General features: G+C 49.7%; 1 protein-coding gene across 5 annotated transcripts in view; it reads left to right on the top strand.

Annotated features, from left to right (window-relative positions):
• The window catches only part of SHROOM3 (shroom family member 3), a 144,905-nt gene that overhangs the window by 90,898 nt on the left and 32,859 nt on the right, over window positions 1-21,148 (top strand). The window lies entirely within an intron of this gene.

Genomic DNA, 21,148 nt, shown 5'->3' with positions numbered 1-21,148 from the left:
TTTGATATCCTGTCTTCTCCCTGCCTGACTTTGGGGACTTCTCTGCTCTCCTTGCTTTCCTGCCTCTCGGTGGACAGATAATGTAGATAATGTGTGTGCACTATTGTTACATTTCCATGGGCTGGAAGGAAAGCATCATTTCTTTTTTCAACTCTTATTCATTCTGTGGCTGATTTCTCTCTCTCACACCCTTGCTCTGCAGGTGAGCTGCATACAGCATTGGGGTTTACAGGAGCTGATGTTCCCCAGCCATTACCAAATGCTGGAATTTCCCCAGGTTTTGACTTCTTTTTGCCTCTTGAGTTCTTTTTCTCATTCCTACAGCGTGTGGTTTCATGGGGAGTGGCTGTCTATTGGCTCAAGTTTCTTTAACTATACTTTGTATATGTTTTCTGTGGTCAGGAACCAGGACCCAGCGCCAGATAAAATCCTGCTGTTTGTGGCTAACAATGGATAACATTGTTGTCCTCCCAGACATTTGCATAAGAGATATGAAAACAGCCCCATTCATACCCGTCTGTGACGGGGCTGGGTGGCAGCAACTGCTTTGAAATTTGAGGTGGGTTGTTGCTTGATTGCATAAGGTGGCCGGCACTGCCACAGCTTTCCTCAGGCCGCAGGTGCACCGGCCTTATCTGTGCTGTGTCTGCCTGCCAGCAGCGGCAGAGCAGGGGCAGGATTCCTACTGCTGCTGCAAAGCTCCTGCAGTCCCAAGGAAACGCGTGTCTCATCTGCAGATGTCAAAAGATGGGTGAGAAAATACTGTCATCGTGCTCCAGAGCAGGCTTAGCCCCATTTGCACCTGTAAATTCGGGATGAGTTAGGAAGAAAAACATTTCAAATGCCTTTTGGTAACCAACAAGCCAGAAGGTGGCTTTCTTTTTGTATTTTTACGTTTTCCTATAGAGAGTATTGACGTTTCATTGGAAAACAGGATAGCTCAAAAGTGCAGTTGTGATTATGGCACCACGCACAGCAAAGAGCGCCCCAGCCTGATCTGACACCTCCGAGACCCACATTTGTGCAGCCTTTCCGGTGAAGACAAGCAGGGTTATCACTTCAGGTGTGCTTGTGGCTTGGAATGAAAGGAAGGCTTTCTTTCCCAGTGCTAAGAGGACCCAGGGTTAGTGCTCTCCTGTCACATAGGGACGTTGTTCTGCGTGTTCAGAGCATCCTGTGCTGACTGCTCCTGTCAGTGAGGAGCTGCCAATGCTGCACACTCAGGTACCTCGTTTTGCTTTGCCACTCCACCAAACTGGCAAAATGCAGCAGGTTTGGGGCAGCAGGGAGGTTTTCATGTGGAAAATGATCTCCTGCATGGGGTTCTGCTAGGAGATACTTTACGACCTGCACAGGTGTATAAAGTGGCACGGGGTGGCCCATTTCTCTGCCCTGCCTGTGTACCCCCTCAGGTACCCAGGGTGCCCGGATGGTTCGGTGCCGTGGGCTTTCACTGTAGCAAAGGGAAGGAGATGGACATTTTCTCTTTTGCTGGGCCTTCACATAGTAGAGCTGCTTGCTTGTTTTCAGCAAACAATGCATTATTACTGTCTTGGTGAAAGGAGGAAGGCAAAATTAAAAGAGAGAGAGAACATCTTATGAACCTGCTGTTCTCAGATCTCTCCGATAAGGACAGTTCCAAGTGCGTGAGAAGTTTCCTAGTCTGAGATTTATTTACTTCTGAAAGAAAAGCCACCTTCATCTCATTATTTTATTTTCAATACAGGTTTTAATTTGGTGAGAAAATATCTTCCCCATAAAGAACCTATTCTGCCTCATTAACTCCTATAAAAAGCATCCTCCCCAAGCTTGAAATGTTAAAAGAAGCATAAATTAAGGCTAAGTTTGTTGTTTGCCGCTTTAATCAACAAACAACCTTAAAAGGGACCCACAAAGGCTTCTGTAAACTAAATTTATTAGTGAGCAGGAAAACAGGCCTTCAGCTGCAGCATCCTCCCCTTCCCAGCCCCATGAATTTGGAGGGGGGTGGCTTTTTGGAGGGACTGGTTTTGTTTACAGGGGTCTTACTCTCTTAGGCAGGTTGTTGCGGTCCCATGGATCTCTGTCAGACTTTTGTGTTGCAGCTGAACTGAAATGACTTGGGACAGAGTCTGTTAATTAGGTCTTCAAAAGCCGCCTCCATTTGTTTCTTTGGTGTACAAATGTCCTTTTTTCCTCTTTTTCCCTAAATCTTCTTGTCAGTAGCTAAGCAGAAGAGAAGAGCTTTTTCACAGCAAGAGAAAACGGCCATCCTGGCTGCCTTCCTCTCCGGGAAGCTAGAGGAAAATAGAGCTACCCATCTGTTTTTCCTCCATTCCTCTCCGTGGTATGTTTAAGAAGCCTTCCTCCATTTCCTCTGTATGCTATTGTAATTATCATCGTTTATATTTGTTTATATCAGCAGTATCTTACATCTTAGCAGTATCCGTACTCCCACAGAGTGGTGCTCAGAGTCACCGCTGTACCAGGATCCTGGGAAAAGGTTGGGGATGTAATCTAGAAAGCTTCAATACTTGAGGACAGGATAATTGCTTAAAAACATTAAGAATTATCTTTCCTGAGCCAGCACATATGAAAATATGATTTCTTCCCAAATTCCCCTTCAGATAACAGTGAACTTCCTTCCAAAGCTCTTGCAGTCAGATTCATTGCAAATTCGAACCAATTTTTCACTGGCGTTATTTGGGAGCAGTGCCTGTGAGAAAATTCAGTAATGGATTTTGTTGATTGCTGCAGGGTTTGGACTTCCTCACTTCTTTATTTCTTTCACAGATATCTTAAGTACACTCTGAGATATGCAGTGCAAAGACAGAGCCAAGAAAAATCGCTTTTGTACGCTGGAGAAAATTGCCTTGACCCATTAGAGAGCAGTTTCTGAGATTTATCTGAACACCTCCTCATCTTGCAGGAGTTAATTTGAATTGGAGACGAGCCAAGACGGGGAGTTTCTCTAAATTTCCCCAGGCTTTTATGGGCTTGGCTTCAAATGGTCCTGGCACCAACCAGCTTTTGGTTCGGCTTTACAGAGTCCAAAGGCAACTGAGCGAGTTTTGCAAAACCTGAAACTCCCCTGGAGTTTTGCTCTCCTCTGATTGATAGCCCTGGCTCCAGCCCTTCCTGGCTCCTGCTCTTCATGGTCTGTGGATAGGTCAGCGCTGCAAACAACTCCTCAAAGGAAATCATCCTTCTTAAATGCAGCCCATGTCTTATTTCAAAAACTAATTTCCTCCCTCTGTCCCACGCCTCCCCTTCCTCCACCAGCAAACGTGACACAGGGCTCGCGTTTCACACCAGCTGCCCAAGCAAATGCACAAACTGACCCAAATTTACTGTGGCCTGGCATCTGCATTGACCAGAAAGTGACATAACCGGTGACATCAATTACCAGCCCAAGACAGTTTCCTTTTGGGGCAGTTGACATTGTCCTTTCATCCTCCAAACACGATCTTTTTTTCCATCCCTGTGAGGCAGCTGTAGCCCAGCTCTGCGCCCAGCAGCTTGCCAGAAAGCAGAGGACGGGAGGAGGGGAGTGCAGGTGAGGGGCAGCACGGCATGCCGGCGCTCTGTGCTGCTGCAGGACCAAGCTGCTCTCCCAGTGGCATCGCTGGGGCACTCAGGGCTTTATTTAAAGAGGAAGAAGGAAGTTTTCTCAGCTATCCAGCTCCCTGGGAGCGTGGTGCTTGTGGAGCATGGCAGTACCTGGCAGCCAGGCGCCAGGCAGCCTGCGGCCAAGGACCTGGAGGACAGCAGCCCTGGATCCTGCTGCTGAATGAGGGGCAGGGTCCAGGAGCATCGGGGTGAATGCAGCGTCCTAAAAATGCACTGGGTATTCACGTTCTCTGCAGCACCTGGGCTTTCTCGTTCCACCGGATAGCTGATATTTTTCTTTAGTTTGCTTTTGAACCTCTGACACGTCTATTAATATTTATTTCCCTTTGTTTTTTTTTTTTTGCTGTTGATGTGGGGGTTTGGAGGTTTCTTTGTGGCGACCAGAAAAATGCGAGAGAGAAAAAACTCCCAGACAAACGTCTGAGCCCTTTGTCTCCCCGCAACACAGTTATTCCTGTCATTCATGGGGAAATAGCTGGGGAAGGGAGGTATTTGGATTTATTCATGACATTAAATTGAAAAATGTGCTTGAGTGCTCTGCAGGTCTAGGGCAATTGTACCCACTTAGCACGTACATGCATTGATCCTGCTAACAGGCGCTGGCTCAGCTCGAAGAAGCAGGCTGTGAGGCTGTGTTTATTCTTCCATCTCCATTACCAAGTCCATCAGTGACATGAACTGAAGCAGCTAATAGCTTGAAAGCCTCCACGACCCTCAGAAAATCCCCCCATCTGCACTGACGAGGTGCACAGCTAACCTTGTGTGGTCCGCTGACCGAAAGGCTACATTTTATTTCAGAGTGGCCGCTGCCAGCGAGCAGACCGATGGCATGCAAAGCTCCAGGGCTGGTGCTCACTGTGACCTGGGAGCTACAAGGAAATTGCTCGCCAGCTTTCAGTCTGGCTCCCGTTACTGCCGGATGAGAAGGGGCAGTGGGATGGGCAAGGTTTTCTCTGCACTCGCTGAGCACCGTTAGTCTCACCCATCTCTGTTTTATTTCACTCAGCTTCTAATTCAACTTGCAGCAGCTGGGAGAAACACATGGGAAAGCCATCGGGGCACTGGAGAGGCCAGCTCTAGTTTCTCCCATTTATCTTTTGAGTCAAAGGACGTACATTTTCAGAGGTAGTGCAGACATGACCAGGACTGAGGAAAATCCACTAGACCAATGACTGCAGTGTGTTGAGGGAGATTGTATGACCTCCACTCTTGTGTTCAAATAGGATTATACTGCCATCAAAAGAAAACACCAAGCAAGAAACCAAAACCCTGCAAAAACTGTTAGGAACATTTTTCTTAAAAGGGGCAGGAGAAAATTGCACAAAGGCAAAAGTGAGCTTTTAAAGCTGACACTTGGCAGGAGGAGCAAGTGTCACCCAGCAAGATGTGAACGTGGCTTTAGGTGTGAGCAGAAGGTTTTTATTCCCGGTAAGGTCAGTGAGGCATCTCAGCTGAGACACCACCACCACCACTCTGCAGGGCCAGCGATGATGCAGGTTGTGTACAGGTTGGCTGTGTTCTGCAAGGGAATCTCTGTGCATTTTGGGAAGATCCTGCCACCTAACACAAAGTGGAAGAGGTGTCTCTGATGCGGGAGAGGCCCAAGGTGAGCTCTGGACAGTGAGCACCTCCTCCATGTGGCTGTCCATCACCCAGAGCTCCCTGCAGCACCGCCACTCCCCAGCATGGATGTTGGCCCAACCCACACCTGTTTTGTCTGGAAGGGAAGCTGTGGTCATCTCTCCAGGGTGATAGGGCTGGAAGTTGGTTGGAGGTTCCCTTTTGTCAGCTCTATGTGCTTCCTGTGGTCACACATGGTTAATTTCCACTTGGACTGGCTGCCTGTCATCTGCCTGCGGGTGAGTACCTGCGCTATCATAAGTACATAAGGCCTAAATACATACTCTCAGGTTATGGGAAGCCTCAGGTTTATGTTTCGGGTGGTAATTTTTTGTTGTTTTTATCACAGAAGGACAAATGATCATGAGCTTTTATGGTTACATCCCAAAAAGGACTTTGTTTCATTGCCTGGTAACTTCTTGGAAACTGTTTGCTATGTGGTATCTCTGAGTTGCTGGCCAAGATGCAAAGTACAATTAAACTCTTTCAAATCCCAATAAAACCATTTGGAATCATTTTATGAAGCAAATGATTGCGAGCCCATTTGGCGCCTAACGAAGTGAGTGATCCTGAGCGGGTGACATACACTGATATGGCAAACCTGTGTGCCACATAGCCTTCCAGCTGGAAAGTGAAATCATGCGCAGGAGATGTGATAGCAAAATGATGTTTCCAAGCAAAAGCCCCGCAGGCAGCAGATAATCGTGCCTGATAATGTGACCAGCTTTTTAGCTGAGCAATGGGTGTCTTTGGTTCAGGTCAGAAAGGGACCCTTGTGTTGGGTCCACAACCCTTGCCTGCAAAGCAGACCGAAGGCAGGTGTCGCAGTAACCTGTCCTCGCTATTAGTACCAGGCCGTTTAATCTTGTGCCCCCAAAACCCCAAACCTTATCTTTCATGTCCAAGACAGCAATTCAGGGCTGTTAAGTGTTTAACCTATTTGGATGGTGCACCCCCTAAGATGTGCATGGGAGGAGTACGTTGATGACCCCGGCTGGAAACCTGGTGTTGATGGCCCTGTGAACTGCGTGGCGTGCTCCAAGTCATTTTCTGAGGCATGTGATAGCATGCCAGGTTTTATAGAAAAAGATGTTTTTCACTAGGAAGCACAAGTGGAAAAAACACAGGCCATGGTACTCTGCTGTGAGAGGTACCGCGTCAGACGGTGGGTTTCATAAATAAGATTCACAGCTAACATTTCCTTTATAACGTCACCTGCCATTGCTCTTCCGCATCTCCCAGTGTGTTTGTCACAGGCTCTTTGATTTCTGCGTCTCGTTAAACATTAAGCGTTGTGTTACATTATGAGTTAGCAGGTAGAGGAAGAGATGTCAGCATGAGGAGCAGCACTGGCAGAACACCGTGTCTCCTGGTACGGATGCACCGGTGCAAAAGGCCATTACGTCACTTTTGTTTTATCTTGAGAGTAGGATATATTTGTTCAGGTAAGGCCGGCAGGAACCATTTTAAGCCAAGACAAAATAAGTTACTTATGAACTGAAATAAAGTTATCCTTGCAGCCGTTTATGATTACTTAACGGTAGGTGAGGTGAAGCCAGAGCCTCTTTCTTATGAGGAGCACGTCAGGGAGTGGGATCCTCTCGCTGCTCTTACAGCCTCAAATTACAGGCACATCTCCTCCCTCTGTAAAACAAGAATCTCTGCCTCTATCAGACAGGCATACTTGTGGAGGACTCTTGGATATTCCTGGCTAAAAGATCAGTTATAGGCCAGATACGTTGTGATGAAAATAAGTCACCTGCTTGGGGTTGAACAGAAAAGGTGTCTCTCTGGGTCAGCGTGGCGCGGCTTCTAAGCCACAGCAAGCAGAGCTAGCGGGCTGCCCACGCTGGCTGTCCCCGGGGCTGGCAGCACGGTACCACCAGGAGCCGGTGGCACAGGGCAGGGTGAGTGCAGGGGCTCCCAGGGTGCCAAGCTGGGCTATGACAGAAGCCAGGGTAGGGCTGGGGCGGGCGAACAAAGGGCAGAGCAGGGGCTCGGCTAGCAGTGGAGCAGTTTTGCAGAGCCTCCATGGCTGTTTTACGGGTGAGCTTCATGTTTGGTGTTTCTGGGGCCTCTGTGAGGCACTGGAGAGAGAGGGAAGGGGTGTAGGAGTGGACCCTGCCTTGCTGCGCTTCGCTCTCTGCATGTGAACGCTCCCTCCCCAGAAGGATTCTCCAGATGTGATTGGAAAGCCACCTTCTTGCTCCGGCTGCACGCACACCTCTAGGACCACGGCATTCAACTGTCCCATCCATCCAGAGAGCAAACAGGTGAGGGCTGTGGTGTTTTTAGGGTCCTGTTGCAGCACGTTCCCCGGAGGTAGTCGCCAGGCATCCTCGCAGCTGCAGCAGGTTTGCTGTGTGCACGCTCCGCGTGGCGGTTGCCTGTTTCAGGGGGCAGTGTAATGTTCTCGGAGCTGGCGTGGCTGGCAGGTGCCTTGCAATGAGATCCAGGGACATAGCCTGAGAAATGTTATCACCAGCTCGGAGTGGCCCACAGACCCTTTAAAGCAGCTAAGAACAGAATTACATTCAAGTGTAACATTACCAGCCGACGTCTCTCTTTGTGCATCTGGAAGGAATGTGACCCGCAGACCTCATCCGTCCATTTATCTTCACTGCAATTTTCTCCTCTGCTTCTCCTGCCCAGCAGATCAAAACGTCCCTTTTTCCCATTCCCTGTGATAATAATTCCTTTTTAAGAGTGCTCTCTGCATGTTCCCCTGCCTCACCCAGCCTCCTGTTCCCTGCCTGTTCAGCTCTCCCTGCCCATGCAGGCACCCCGGCAGCCCCTGTTCAGGCGCGTGGATTTTAGCTCCAAACTTCAGCTGTGTTCTGCCTCTCCTTTGCCCAGCAAGTGGTGGGTGAGTCGCTCCTGCAGGTCCACGATGTGGGAATTCAGGGGCTGAGAGCTGCTTGGTTCGTAATGAGTGCTGCTGCGTGCTTAACGTGGAAGAGAGAAGTTCAGTTTGAGTGAAATACAGATTACTGTAATTTTTATGGGAAAGTTCAAGCTGTCATTTAACAATCACAGGGTTTTTCCTTCCAGAGGTCGGTTTAGGTACAAGACATGGCTAAAAAGCCAACGGCTGAGCACACAGCAGTCGGCTCCAGCCTCCTTGGCATGGCCCTGCAGCAGGTGGGAGCCCTGCCACTGGGAGACAGGCAGGTTGTGATGCCACGGCAGCCAAAACGTCTCAGATGTCCCCGTGCTCAGCAGGCTGCAAACAAACGAACGCTGTGTTTGTGGTGAGAAGAAAAGCGCTGTGGTGCAGGGCCCTTCTCCCGCTGCATAGAGCCCTCGCTCTTGGCAGCACCAGGAGAAAAACCGCGCTGCCTGCTGTAGGATGCGGCCCGTGGCAGTGAGCAGATGGAGCCCAGAAGGGTGCTGAGTGAGCAGCAGTGACCGGAAAAGATCCTTCCCTCGTTTGTTTAGTTAGGGAGGACTCCACCGGTAAATCCTCGGGGTGAGCAATCATTCTTCATCTCGGTGTTTGCAGAGCACCCGGCACGGTGGGGCCAGGTCAGTTCCTGGGCTTCCCCACCTCAGTGGCAGCGTAAATAAATAAAAAAGCAGGATATGAATCGAAGGGGGTGTTCTGTATAATGCCACTGCTCCCTAGCCATGCCCAATTCCCACCGGAGCCTCTAGCCTGGGTAATGCAACACCAGCATATCAGGTGCTCAGGGCACTGGGAAGGAAACCTGTTAGCGACGTGGCAAAGGAATAAGGCCCGTTCTGCTGGCTGCAGACCTAGCCCCAAAGCCGGGACAGGTCAGACATATGAAATGAAGTACTGATTGCCCGTCACAAATGTTTATTCATGACCGTCCCCAAGTGGAAGCCCATTTGTGCTCTGGCTTGCTCTAAGAGTGCAGCTGGGAGCCCCGAGTGTCCCCACACACAGACTGCCTTTACAGCAGCGGGCGTGCGAGCAAGCTGCGCAGTGGGGATAAAGCGAGGGGACAATTACCTGCAGCTCGGCTGAACTCTTTGCGAGCATTTCCTTTCTCTTGGCAAGTGCTGTGTCGGAAACAGGCGGTTCTGTCCAAAGAAGCCAAAGGGGCAAGAGAGCAGAAATAGCTAAAGCTTGGTGATACCCAGGCGGAAAGGAGAGGCGCATGAGAAGACGTTGTGCCATGAGTTAGGGGGATTGTTGCCGAGTTTAACTGGAGTGAAAAGCTTGGCTGACCATGATGTGATGCATGCCTGTATTCAGCTGAGAGCCACTTCTCCAATCCTTTATGTTCTCGTTGCACCAGCGCTTGAATTAGCAGCGCTCTCCTATGGGCTTACAGAAACATGAAGAATTTCAATCCTCAGTTGTTCTTGATGGGACGAGGGGTGTGGGTTTTTTTGATGTAGCAGTAGCTGCTGCATTAGCTCTGTTCTAGTGGTAGGGAGGAGGATCAGAAGGGCAAATTTATGCCTTTGAAAGAGGAATCTGATGCAAATGAAACCAGCCCACTTCACCCTGATTAGATTTCATCGTGTTGTGACTTCAGAATGCCTTCAGCATCCTGGCAACAAGGGCAAAGATTTGAGAAATGTCCTGAAGTTAAAAGGACACAGATCCTATGGATTATCAGTGTATCCCTTTTTTTTAAAAAAAAAAAAAAAACACACATCTTTACTGTTCTTTCAGCAACTTGAAGCGGGCGTCAAAGAAAAGTATTCAGCAGACAACAAAAATAGCCGGCCAAGTGCTCTCCAGCAGTGACCTGATCCTGTCTCGTGTGCTGCGGAGGGCGCGGATTCCTTTGCAGTTACAAGCAGGCTCCAGGCTGGAGACAGACTCCATTTCAGGCTAATTTAAGTAAAGTACGTGATGATAACTGATGGCCCATGCACAGCAGAGTTATAATGGGTACAGGGCCCCCGGTGCAACATGGCTACATCCCAGTCGTGCTGAGATAGTTTACATTTCCCTGGATAGATGGGGTCTACTCTGTGCTGTTAGGCATCACTCTAAAAACTATTCTACAGCCCTGATGGAAAGATGAAGCCATTTGTCTTCACAGCATTATCCCAGCTGGGCAGGGAGGAAGGAACCATGTGGTTACACAGCTCACGAGCTCGTCAGGAGTGGATTTCCCAACATTTTGTACTCCAGTGTGTTAAGGGTATGTGCTGGTTGTCCTGGTTGTTTCGAGCAGATGATTAGGTCCCAAACAGAGAATGAAGAGCATGGTGGCAAGCATTAACAAGGAACAAGAAGATACATTGCTAAAAGAAGACCTAAGCAGTATCATGCTAACAAAACCAAAATCTTGCCTGTGCCTTATGTTTCTCAAGCGAGGGGCAAGCATAAATACAGACAGCTTCACTGAGCTACATCAGTCAAAAAATCTGGCACCACCGTTGTGTTTCACCCAACATGAACTCCTTCTTGTGCGGACAATGCGGGTGAAAGCCGGGTCCTTTTCTGGGCTCTGATACAGGCACCTTCAGGCATCACCCGGAGTCACCTGGGCGAAGTTTAGAGGGGCTGGTTCCCTGCTCTGCTGTGTGGCTGCACACGTGGTGCTGCTAACACGCCCGACAGGACGGGGTATACCACCACCCAGGGGCAGGAATGATCCACAGGGAGAAGGAGAAGCTGCAGTATTTGAAGTGGCTCTTGTGGCTAAGGATTTTACCTTTTGAAATCGTAGTTTTATTTGTCTGCCTTCCCGTGCAGATGGCTTTGGCCTGGGAGCTCTCTTACTCCATGCTGGTTTGAGTGCTTAATGCACTGGAGTCCAGACCTCAGTACAGTGCGTCAGGAAAGGGAGCAGAAAAGCCAGCAAAGTGTCTCCAGACCAGAGAGGTGTGTGTTGAGAGGTAGATTGAAAAGTAAACATTTTATGGGGCCCGGTAGCTTTGTTGTGGAGGATGGCAAACCGTCAGGCTGGAACCTGGCGGCTATCACTCTATGAAGTACAAAAGGAGCTTAGTTTCTAAGTGGCTAATGAGTTTACTACCTTGTTTCTGTCAAGGGTTTTGCAGGGGTGATGCTGATTAATGTGTCATGCCCTTTCCCCAAGCCTGTCCCCTTCCTCTTCCATCTCACCAGGCTCTGTCTGACACCATTTATTAGGCTACTTGTCCCTGACTTGTGAGGAATAAATATTGACACTGATGGCTGCTTAAGAGGATTTGTTTTTGCTATTCGACCTGTGAAAGAGTTTGGCACTCCTCACTCAAAAGCTGCTCTGTGTTTGGGACTGGCTCCACCCAGACTTAATTTTGGAGGTTATTTTTTGTTGTTTTTTTTAATGAGGTTGATCACAGCGTGTCCTGTGCATGAGGAGAGGCTGCGATTAGGGTTATACGTTGCTCCCCTTTTTCATATTGGCACGAAGAACAAAGATTTCCAGACTGAGCCTATGGATCACTGCATAATCCTAGCAAAGACGTGGCTTCCTTTGAGACGGTGCTGCTGTTCACGCTGGAAAATAATAATTTTGATACAATTTTTTATTAACTGGGGCACGTGAATGGCCTTTTTCTATTTAGCTCTGGAGGGGTGCATCAGATCACGGTCTGTAGCCTGAAGAGCTCAAAGCAGTCTGCCAGTTGGCATTGCAGAGGGTGGTCATCCTCTGCCGTGGCTTTTTAGTGCATTTGGAGCTGCTTTAAGGAAAGCATTCTGTGCAGTTTCACATGCACTGGTTGCAGGTGGAATTTTTAAAATGCATCTTAAGTGGCTTGTTAGGAAAGTCCCATTAAAAGCCCACAGGCATTTAGAGTAAGTGGGCTTTTCTGAGTTTCCAAAGAGCTATGAAAAATTCTGCATCTACAGAGTAGCACCTGTAACAGGGACTTGGTGTTGCTGGGAGCCCAGCAAGATTTGAGACATCTCCCTGGAAATCAAAACCTTACGGTGATCTGTCGTGGGATTTCCCCAGCCGGGCTTGGAGGTAGTGTGCCCCAGTGCTACCCAGGGACAGCATCACTGGGGCAGACTCTGAGCTCATCCAGGTGAGTGTGTGAGCATCCAGAGTCCCAACTTCAAACCTTGCTTTGAGCCCAGGGGATGACTTGCGTCTGGACTCGGGCTCGTTAGACCAAAACACAGGAGGTGAGGTGATGAGGGAGGGTATCCCAGTTGGCAATGCTCATAGAAGAGCTCCCACTGCAACTGGGAAAGCTTACACTGGCAACTGGGAAAGCTTTTGTGGCTCCTGCGTTACCTTCTCGCCCACCTCCGTTCCGTGCTAGTCGTGAGGCTGGAGCCCACTTGTCTTTTCCACCCTTACAATGCTTCCCCAGCCCCTCAAACTGGAATAATTGCTGTATTGGCACTTCCAGTTCCCTCTGGTTTTCCCCTCCCTCATGCTTTCTTTTTCAAAATCAGCTGCTCCGTGCCTGTCCCCCCAGACAGCCCCTCGCCAGCAGCTCAGGAATGCGCGGTGGGGCAGTGGGGGCACTTCTCCTGCACCCCTGCACCAGGCTGGCTTCGCGGGGCAGGGGGCAGGTGGCCAGCCCTTGCCTTTGTTTTAGGAGCTGCAGGTGCAGGGGGCCTCTCTCGCTGCTGGGGAGGGAAAGGCGATTCCTCCTTCGGGGTGGTTTGTGTGAGCACAGTGGGGATGCTCTGGGGCATACGCTGAGCAAGGGAGATGAAGGGTTCCTCCCCTCTGGCTGCAGTCCTCGTCCTGCTCCAGAAAAGAGGATTTTTCTCTTTGCTTTTCTGTGCATCAGTCCCTGAGACCTGCAGGGCTCTGAACTCTGTGCGGAGTCATGCTCCAGGTGATGCAGAGGTTCTGTGTTTTGGAAAGCAGCTGGCCAAATCCTTATCTCCTCACTCAATCTCTGCTCATTTCTCACTCAGGCAAATCTCCTGCTGAAATCCTGAGGAAGTAAATGCACGCTGTGTTGAGTAAGGGATTCAGTCATTTGTCCAGGAAGAGTTGTGTGAGTGGGATGGAGAAGCAGTTCAGTAAGAAGTAGTTCCTATTATGGGGATTAAATGTTGCTACACCCATGAAGGTGATTTAGCTCTTTAAAACTCACTCCACCCCTCCAGTTACTGCAATTAAAATCTGGCACACCAGGAAGCCCTGCAAAGCAGTCAGGTTAGAGGGCAGAGAGAAAACTCAGCTGTAGACTTGAGTTGGTTCTTGATGCTGAACATCCACCGTGCCTGTGACAAGTGTGGATGCGAGGCTTTCTTTTGTCCCTCTGAGCAGATGCCCAGATTGTCGCTTGCTTGGTACCAATCACTGAGACCAATTTTCCAAAAAGCATCTCAGCTACCATTCCAGCCTTTCACCCGTATTTTCAAAGGACAGCTGCCAGGGTAAAAAGCCGGGTTCCTTGGAGTGCGTGTGTATGCAGGCCAGGAAGAGAGATCCAGCTGTGCTGGCGGAAGAGATTAATGCCCTTGCTTGCTCATCAGTGCCAGAGATCTCATCCATCTGCCACTGGAACAGTTCGTGTAAGCACTCCCTTAATCTTTAGCTTAAAACCATTTAAATTGCTGGTCTGAACTGACCTAGTTTGTTTTGCCTTCAACGCATTAGGAAACCCTCACGCAAACCACTGCACCAGCAGATCGAGCCTGGCCCCAGCTCCTACGCTGGTGGGAACGGTTCCCAGTGGAGCTGGTCCTGCCTTTCAGTAGGACCTTTCTTGGGGCCATCCCCCGGCTGGATCCCAGGTGGGACACAGGCTGCCTGGCATGCCCAGCCCTCCCAAGGACAGCCCTTCGGTATCCGGCAAATGTCACTGTTCTGAAGGGTGAGTGTAACACAGAAATTCTGGAGAAGATTTTCCTGGGTAGTGAATCTCTCACTGTGAACATCGCTTCTTCAGCATGGAGGCTTGTCTTTTCCCATGGAAAGGGCTGAATTTTATAATCCTAAACTGGAAACAGGTTCTTGCAGTATATGAGTATGGCTCTCGCTTCCCTCTCATAGCTACCTTCCTTTGTAGGAGCTGCAACTTTTTTTTTATTTACACTTGTCCTTTACAACTAGCTGGTGCTTTGCTTTGTATTGTGTAAGAAAAGTTAGAAGTTTTAATTTATATTAAATGACTTCTGATCAACATGATTCAGCATCAGAATCTCCCAGGTCACGTGCAGATAACTTTATTGTTTTACCTGTGTGCAGGGGTCATGGTCCTACAACAGACAGCTGTGTTCCTGAGCTTCTCCCCGCGTTCTGCAGTACATCGTGCTCACCTGAGGTACCTCTGACCAGCAGGTCTGAGCGCTGCTGCACCCGGAGAGAGCTGATCCCAATCTCTTAGGGCCAGGTCCAAAAGGTTGTTCCTAAATGAATCCTGGTCCTGGTGAAGAGGGTTGAAGCTCTGCTTCCCCAGGCAAATCCCATGCCTTGTCCAGAGGCCAGTGTGGCTTGCTGTGTCCAAAAATCTCGTGAGTGGTTCATAATGGTCTGTGCATGCTCGTGAGAGTCCCAGGTGTAGAATTGAATGAAAATGCCATTTCTCTGTAATTTTGCTTGTGTTTTGACAGAGTAAGTAGGTAGGCCTGTTTTCTACGGGGCTGAAAACTTGGTGAGTGCAAGGTGCAGGGAAGCATTTCACTTGTGGGGAGAGCTGGGGTGCAGAGCAGATTGCTCTCCACTTTGTGTGGATGCCATCGTGATGCTGTTTGGCAGGCCGAGGCAGTTGTAAGCTCTCATTTCTCACCTCCCAAGAAGAGGAGGTCTCCCCTGAGCTGGTGGAGTGCTGCTCAAGTCAGCACTGGCTTACACCAGAGAAGACCGCAGTCCTACGCTTCCATTGAACTACATCCTGAAATGCTACTTTACAGAATTAAGCCACAATCCTGGGAAGATTTGGGTCAGAGCTGCACAGAGAGCACTTTGTGCAGGAACACCAGCAGGATGTAAAGGTGCTGCAGCATTGGGCACGTACCGGTGCCGGGCCTGCCGCTGCTGTGCCAGACCTCAGTTGTGTGGACATGGGCTTGTGCCCCAGTTTGCCTCTGAGCACCATGACGCTCTCCTGGCATTACTTTGGCTCCGATTGAGAGTGAGAGATGTTATTATGTTAAAATGGGTTATTTTAACTGCAAGCTCTTGGGTAAGAAGGAGTCGCCTTTTGTTATCTATGCATGTGTACATCCACGCATGGGGGGCTCCAGTGCCTGGACTGGCTTTCTGGGTGGTACCACAACACAAGCAGCAAGCCATACCTCACTATAACCACCAACTTCTATTACAAAAAGCCAGGAAATAACTAGGGATAAAAACTCTTTTTATTATTATTTTTTTTCTTTCCAGCCCTTCAAGTTATTCCTTCCAGCTAGGGCTCAGGTCTTTTTGGCAGGGCCACGCAGGGAACTGTGCGCTCCGGCCACCAGCTCAGCAGCACAAGAAAAGACTCCGGGCTGCAGGGCGGCGTGCCCAGCTGCCTGCCTGCACGCTCGGTTCACACACGCTGTCTGAGGGAGAGCTACTCATGCGAGGCAGGGGAGGGCCCACATTTCAGAAAGCCTCGAATTAGGGTGTCTTTAAACGGGTGGCAATCGCTGGGGTCTGGGTGCAAGGAATGCCTATTATCAAACCTAAAGACCAAAGGGATCGCTGCATATTGTGGACCCAAATGCAGCTGGCACGGACCAAAAATGTGCATGTGAGTGCCTTTCTAAGTACCCAGTAATCCTCCAGGGCAAAATGAGGATTAGGGCTCTCTCACAGACAAAGAGGGAGTTCATTTTCTCAAAGGTGCCTTGGCCAATACCAAATTAAGTGAGGAGCCCGAATGAATGTGAATACTCCTTTCAGATCTCTGCTTGCAAACAGGTACAGTGCAGAAGCAGCTTGTTTGTGTGGGTCTGTGCAAACACAGCGTGGCCAGATTGTGGGATTGAGGTCAGGTCAAATAAAACCCATCCAATCTCAGAGAAAAGGGAAAGCCTGGAAAGCAGTGGGCAAGTGGAAATAGATGGTATTGTACAGACAAAATCCAGTCTCTGTTCACCAGATTTTTCCTCTCTGGACCTGGAGGTCAGTGCTCATTCTCTGCCTTTAACTGGAAGTTGGTTAAGTTGCAGTTAAGTGACGAGCCCTCCTGGAAGGAAAGCTCTAGGTCTGATTTCATTCCAAGTGAGTTCTCAGCCTATTTTTCCCTGCCCTGACACACCGTGTACTCAGCATGATTGCGTAGGAGCTATTAGATTGAAGGCAGTGAGTGCTCAAATATGAAATGTATTCATGTCAAATGTCCCATCCCATGACAGCTCAGTGATTTCTTAGCCCTTTAGCTTGTCTTCAGTAGTGGTCGTGCATCTAGAGGAGCGCAAGCCGCCTCTGCTCTGCACTGTTCCTGGAAAATTCCTTCTTTTTCCTTTTGGTGATTGGCTTACAGCATGAGGATCAGCTCTACTAATCCCATCTTAACAGATAATCAGCACGGATGTCCCTGCGATGCATAGAAAAAATATTTGCATTTATGTATCTCAGAAGCAGCAGCCAGCAGCGCTGTGGTTTTGGGTCGTGTATTTTTTTCCTCCAGCTTTGCAGACCCATCGAAATCCAAGGGGTGGACATTATTGGTTCTGCTTGGGACGTGGATACAGCTGCAGAACTCTCCGGGACAAACATCTCATTTGGTCCCAAGATTTCCATGCTCAGTAAGCAGTCCTGTGATTTCAGACCTGCCTTGCTCTGCGTTGGGATGCAACTGAGTCCTTCCAAGGGTTTCCCCAGGCAGGGCCTGGTGCATTTTGAGGTGCCCATGAAACAGCCTTCAGTTCCTTCTCTGCCTCATTAGACTCTGGACGTGAAGCTGGGTCTCCAGGTCCTCCATCTCAGGTGAGTGCTCTAACTTGCAGGTTAGAAAGCTCACACGGGGCCTGAAGGACTTTTCCCAGCAAAAGCTGCAGCCCAAACTGCGTGCTCTCCGAGGAAAAGTTTCACTTCCACAGGCAAGAATTTTTTTGATGGAAAAAAACGTTTTTTCCGCGCATTTCCAGCTGGCGATGGCTTTGTCTGGCTCCCAGGTCCCTTGAGTGAGGCTCACAAACCTGTGCAGATGTTGCAGCTCCAGGGGAGGAGCTGGGCCTTTGTGCTGTGCCACACAGGGACGCTCCCACTGCAGCTAAAGGAGATTCTGAAAGCGTGACGGATCTGTGGATTACGGGCTATTTCTGGACCAGCCACAGGAGGTAACAAAATAAGAAATACGTAAGCAATCCGGTCTTCTCGCTTCAGGCAGAGCAGGAGGATCCGCAAAACAGCGTGCCCACCGGAGAGGGAAGGGCTGGAGCCCGGGATGAGCACATTCTCCCTGCCCTCCTGCAGCACTGCCCAGGGGAACCTGCTCTTTAACAGCGTGGAGAAGGCAGAAGGGCTTCCTGTTTGCCAGGAGATGGGGAACTGCCATGAAAGCAGCATTTTCGTTCACAAGGAGACGTGATTCCAGCTCCTCAGCTGCCGAGAGCTCGCCCGCAGCCTGCAGGATGAGGATAGCCAGAGGTGAAGCTGCCCAACTGTCCTTACCTCACTTGGCTGAGCTGGGGACCTCAGGACGCCCTGTGACATAATGTAACGCTATCGGGATAAAACCGTGGTCTTAACCCCTTCACCTCCCTCCTCGCAGCGCTGTCGGAGCCCAGTCCTGCATTGTTGCTGCTTCTCCTCGTTTCTGTGTTTGTGCTGTGCTGTCGGCTGCTTCTGTAGTGGAGGAGGGTTGCCTCGTATGTTCCCCTTGTAGACAAAGGAAAAAGTATTAGGTAACACCTAACAACTGCTGTAGAACTTGGAAGAGGAGTTCCTTGCTTTATTCTCAATTTCAGGAGCATCAGCAGGTGAATTAGTTTTCTAGGAAAGCTTTTAATTCCGATACCGGTTAGAAACACTCCTGTTGGTCCCAAATGATTAAAAAACAAAAGCCAGAATTTGAGCTTCATCCTCTTTTCTAGGAATAACACTTGGCTTAGAAATACTGAGACATTAAAAATGACTAAAGCTGTCGCTTGTGGATTCGAACCTGTGGGATTTAGGTCTTTTATTGCCACGGCAGGAAACTTGGAGTTAGTTGAAAATATAAGTCACCGTGACTCCAAGAGGTGGAACCATTAGAAAAATAGCTATTATGAAGAGTTTTAAAAAGAAAACACACAAATAAATTTTATATATAGTTCCAGGTGCTGTTTATGGATGATCTCAGCCCTGTCCTAGACCCATACCTGGAATCACAGACAGCTAAGCAGAAAAGCAGCGTACAGGATGCTAGTGCCGACGGAAAAAATGTCAGGCTCATGTGCTGGAAAGCACGCTATCAGCAGGGAGACTTCAGCAGCTTGGTTTTGTGTGCCCTCCCTGTGTCAAATCTCTCCTTCAGGAGCTGTAGCCAGAGAGCTGAGCCTACGCTGCAGTGTTTCATCGGTGAGAGCAAAATGGTTTGTGCCACTCCCGGTACTCGACTGTTTTATGATACCTGGAGCTTAAATCTCTGAGGCTGTTATCTCTGCAAAGCCCGACTGAAATGGGGCAGCAGGTCCAGCCACTGTTTTTGGGGGATCTGCTGGGCAGAGGCACGCACCCGCACCTATCGACGGGGCATTGGGTTAGGAAATGATAAGGGAAATCGAAAAAGGTGAGAGAGAAAAGCCGAGAGCCTGAAAGGTTAAGCTAGATGCTAGGAAATATGTGAGGTATGCAGGTAATGGGAGGTCAGTGCAGGAGGCAGATAAGGCGGCCAGAGGAGGTCACAGTTGGTTATGGTCAAAAGCAGGGGAGCTCCCTAAAGCGTGGAATAAGCTCTACAGGGTCGTGACAGCTCGGGCAGGGCACGAGATGTCGGGTGGCAGAAAGAGGCAAACCAGTCTTGTAGGGAGTGGATGAACGAGCCACGTGAAATAAGGCTACCTCTGCTTTCTTGTCGGGCTCTGAAAAGATGCTGAAAAATAGGGAAAAGCTTTGCAGATGCTTAGTTCAGGAAGGGCAGGGGAGGTGCTGCCTGGCTGGTGTGGCACTGCCTGCTTCTCCTGCTGGCTGCAGCTCCCTGCCAGCACAGCGCTGGCTGCGCCCTGACACAACGAAACTCCTGGCCTGTAACGCTGGGCTGCAGCTGGCTGTAGGCATTTCTTAAAAAGGCTGAAGTCTGTAGCAGTGAATTCATCTGCTGAGGGTGGAACATAGGAAAAAAAAACCACCCTACCAGGCCGTATTTTTAGATGAGGGAAAAGCTGAGCGGAGCGCCTCTGTACAGCCAGTCAGTAACATGTGGGGTATTAAATACCAAAGGCACCGCTGAAGCAGCGAGTATAAATAACAATTCGTAATTAAACAAGAATTTTTTAGAAAAGGAAAGATTTCAGAGGCAGCTGCCAGCCTCAGGTGGGAGGTAAAGGAGACTTAAATAGGCTGCTAGCTTTCCTGTCTCCTGCTTGCGAGCTTTAGAAACAACATGATAACACCAAGAACAACTGCGGGCCACTCCTTGCCGGGAGACTTTTTAGCTATGCAGTTGTGAGGCGCTTTGCAACGTCCCGAAATAAAATGCAGCCCTAAGGACGATCCCAGTGGGCTGGGCGCCCTTGCAGGGACGGGGCACGCCACACCGCCCTGCTGCCGGCACAGGCTTTTGGAGGAGGGATGCTTGAAGGAAAAGGGGTGAGTAGCAACAGTCCAGACACAAGGTAGGCTCTGGGTGTCTCTGCTCTCATATTGCCGCTAAAGAAGTCTCTTTCTAGAGATGAGTGTGGGGCAGAAAGTGGTGAGTGGAGGAAAGGTGCTGGGTTTGTGGGTCCGCTGCATCCTCCGTGGCAAAGCACCTGGCACTGCGTGCATTTCCCTAGCAGAGGGATCCTCATCACTTGCTTTCCCCACCGGGCTTGATTAATGGTGTTATTTATAGACTGCCTGATTAGTTTTCAATGTCTTAGCGAGCCCATCGTTCCACACAGAGCTCAGTAATTACGGTTTTTTAAGTGGCCCGGGAAGAAACTCCATTGCATTTCCTTCTTACCCCCAAACAACAACCCCGGAGCCCATGCAGGCACTAATTAATGTTTCTTTGTCTCTGACATAAACCCCGCAGTTATGCATGCTGGCAAGCTGGGTTTTCTCCCTGTGTGAGGGGAACACCCAGGCTGCTTACCCTCCTGCTGCTCCGAGCCGCCGGTTGTGAGGTCTGGGTCTGCGTGGATCCCTGTGGGGATGCTTGGAAGCAGCACTTTGGGACAGCTCTGCTCGCAGTGGAGCTTACGGAGTCTGTGTTGTCTCTTGCTTTCTTCACATGTTTCTAAAGCTATAAAAAAAAAAAAAAAAAAGCCTTGAATGCTGAAAGATCACTGGGCTGTGGGCATGGGGAGGCTGTGTGCGCTTACTCCTCTGTCTCAGTTTCTCCAGCTGCTGATTTTTTTTTTTTTTTTCTTTTGCGTTAGGCACAGGGGCAATTCCCCAGTCCTAAATATAGTTCCTGGCTACCTCTGCGATAGCTGGCTGGAGAGGAGGCAGGAGCAGCTTCACGTAGTGCAGGAGCACAGCTATCGTGTAGCCTGGGAGAGCCAAAGTCAGCTGTGCTGAAGCAGAGCACCTTCCCCTAGTGACCCTGCTGGTAAAGCAGAGGTGTAAGGAGTGGTAGTTCCCTGCCTGGGAGCTCAGCAGGGAGGCCAGGATTTACCCTGCGGTCAAGACCTGCCTCTGCTGAGGTCCTGTCCCCTCTGATGGGATCCCACCACGGTGCTGTCACTGAGACACCCCATCAGGCATCAGGGCGATGGGCAGCAGCCTCGCCACGGATCCGAGCTGTGCTGAAATGCTCCCAGGGGCTTCCTGGGGCACCTTGCCACGGAAATCTCTCCTGAGCAGTGTTGTAGGGGCACAAGTGCTGTTCTCTGTGGCTGGGACCATCTCTGCCGTGTTTCAGTACAAAGCCTGAAAAGGGGCTGTGTCCTCTGATCGCTACAGCAGTAAACAGGTTTCATCTGCAAGACCGTATACCTGTTAGTATGCAT

The sequence above is a fragment of the Aythya ferina genome (assembly GCF_964211825.1).
Source record: "Aythya ferina genome assembly, chromosome: 4".
In the NCBI taxonomy this organism is placed as follows: domain Eukaryota; kingdom Metazoa; phylum Chordata; class Aves; order Anseriformes; family Anatidae; genus Aythya; species Aythya ferina.
Note: the sequence above shows the minus strand (reverse complement) of the source record. Positions and strands in the feature narration are given on the sequence as shown.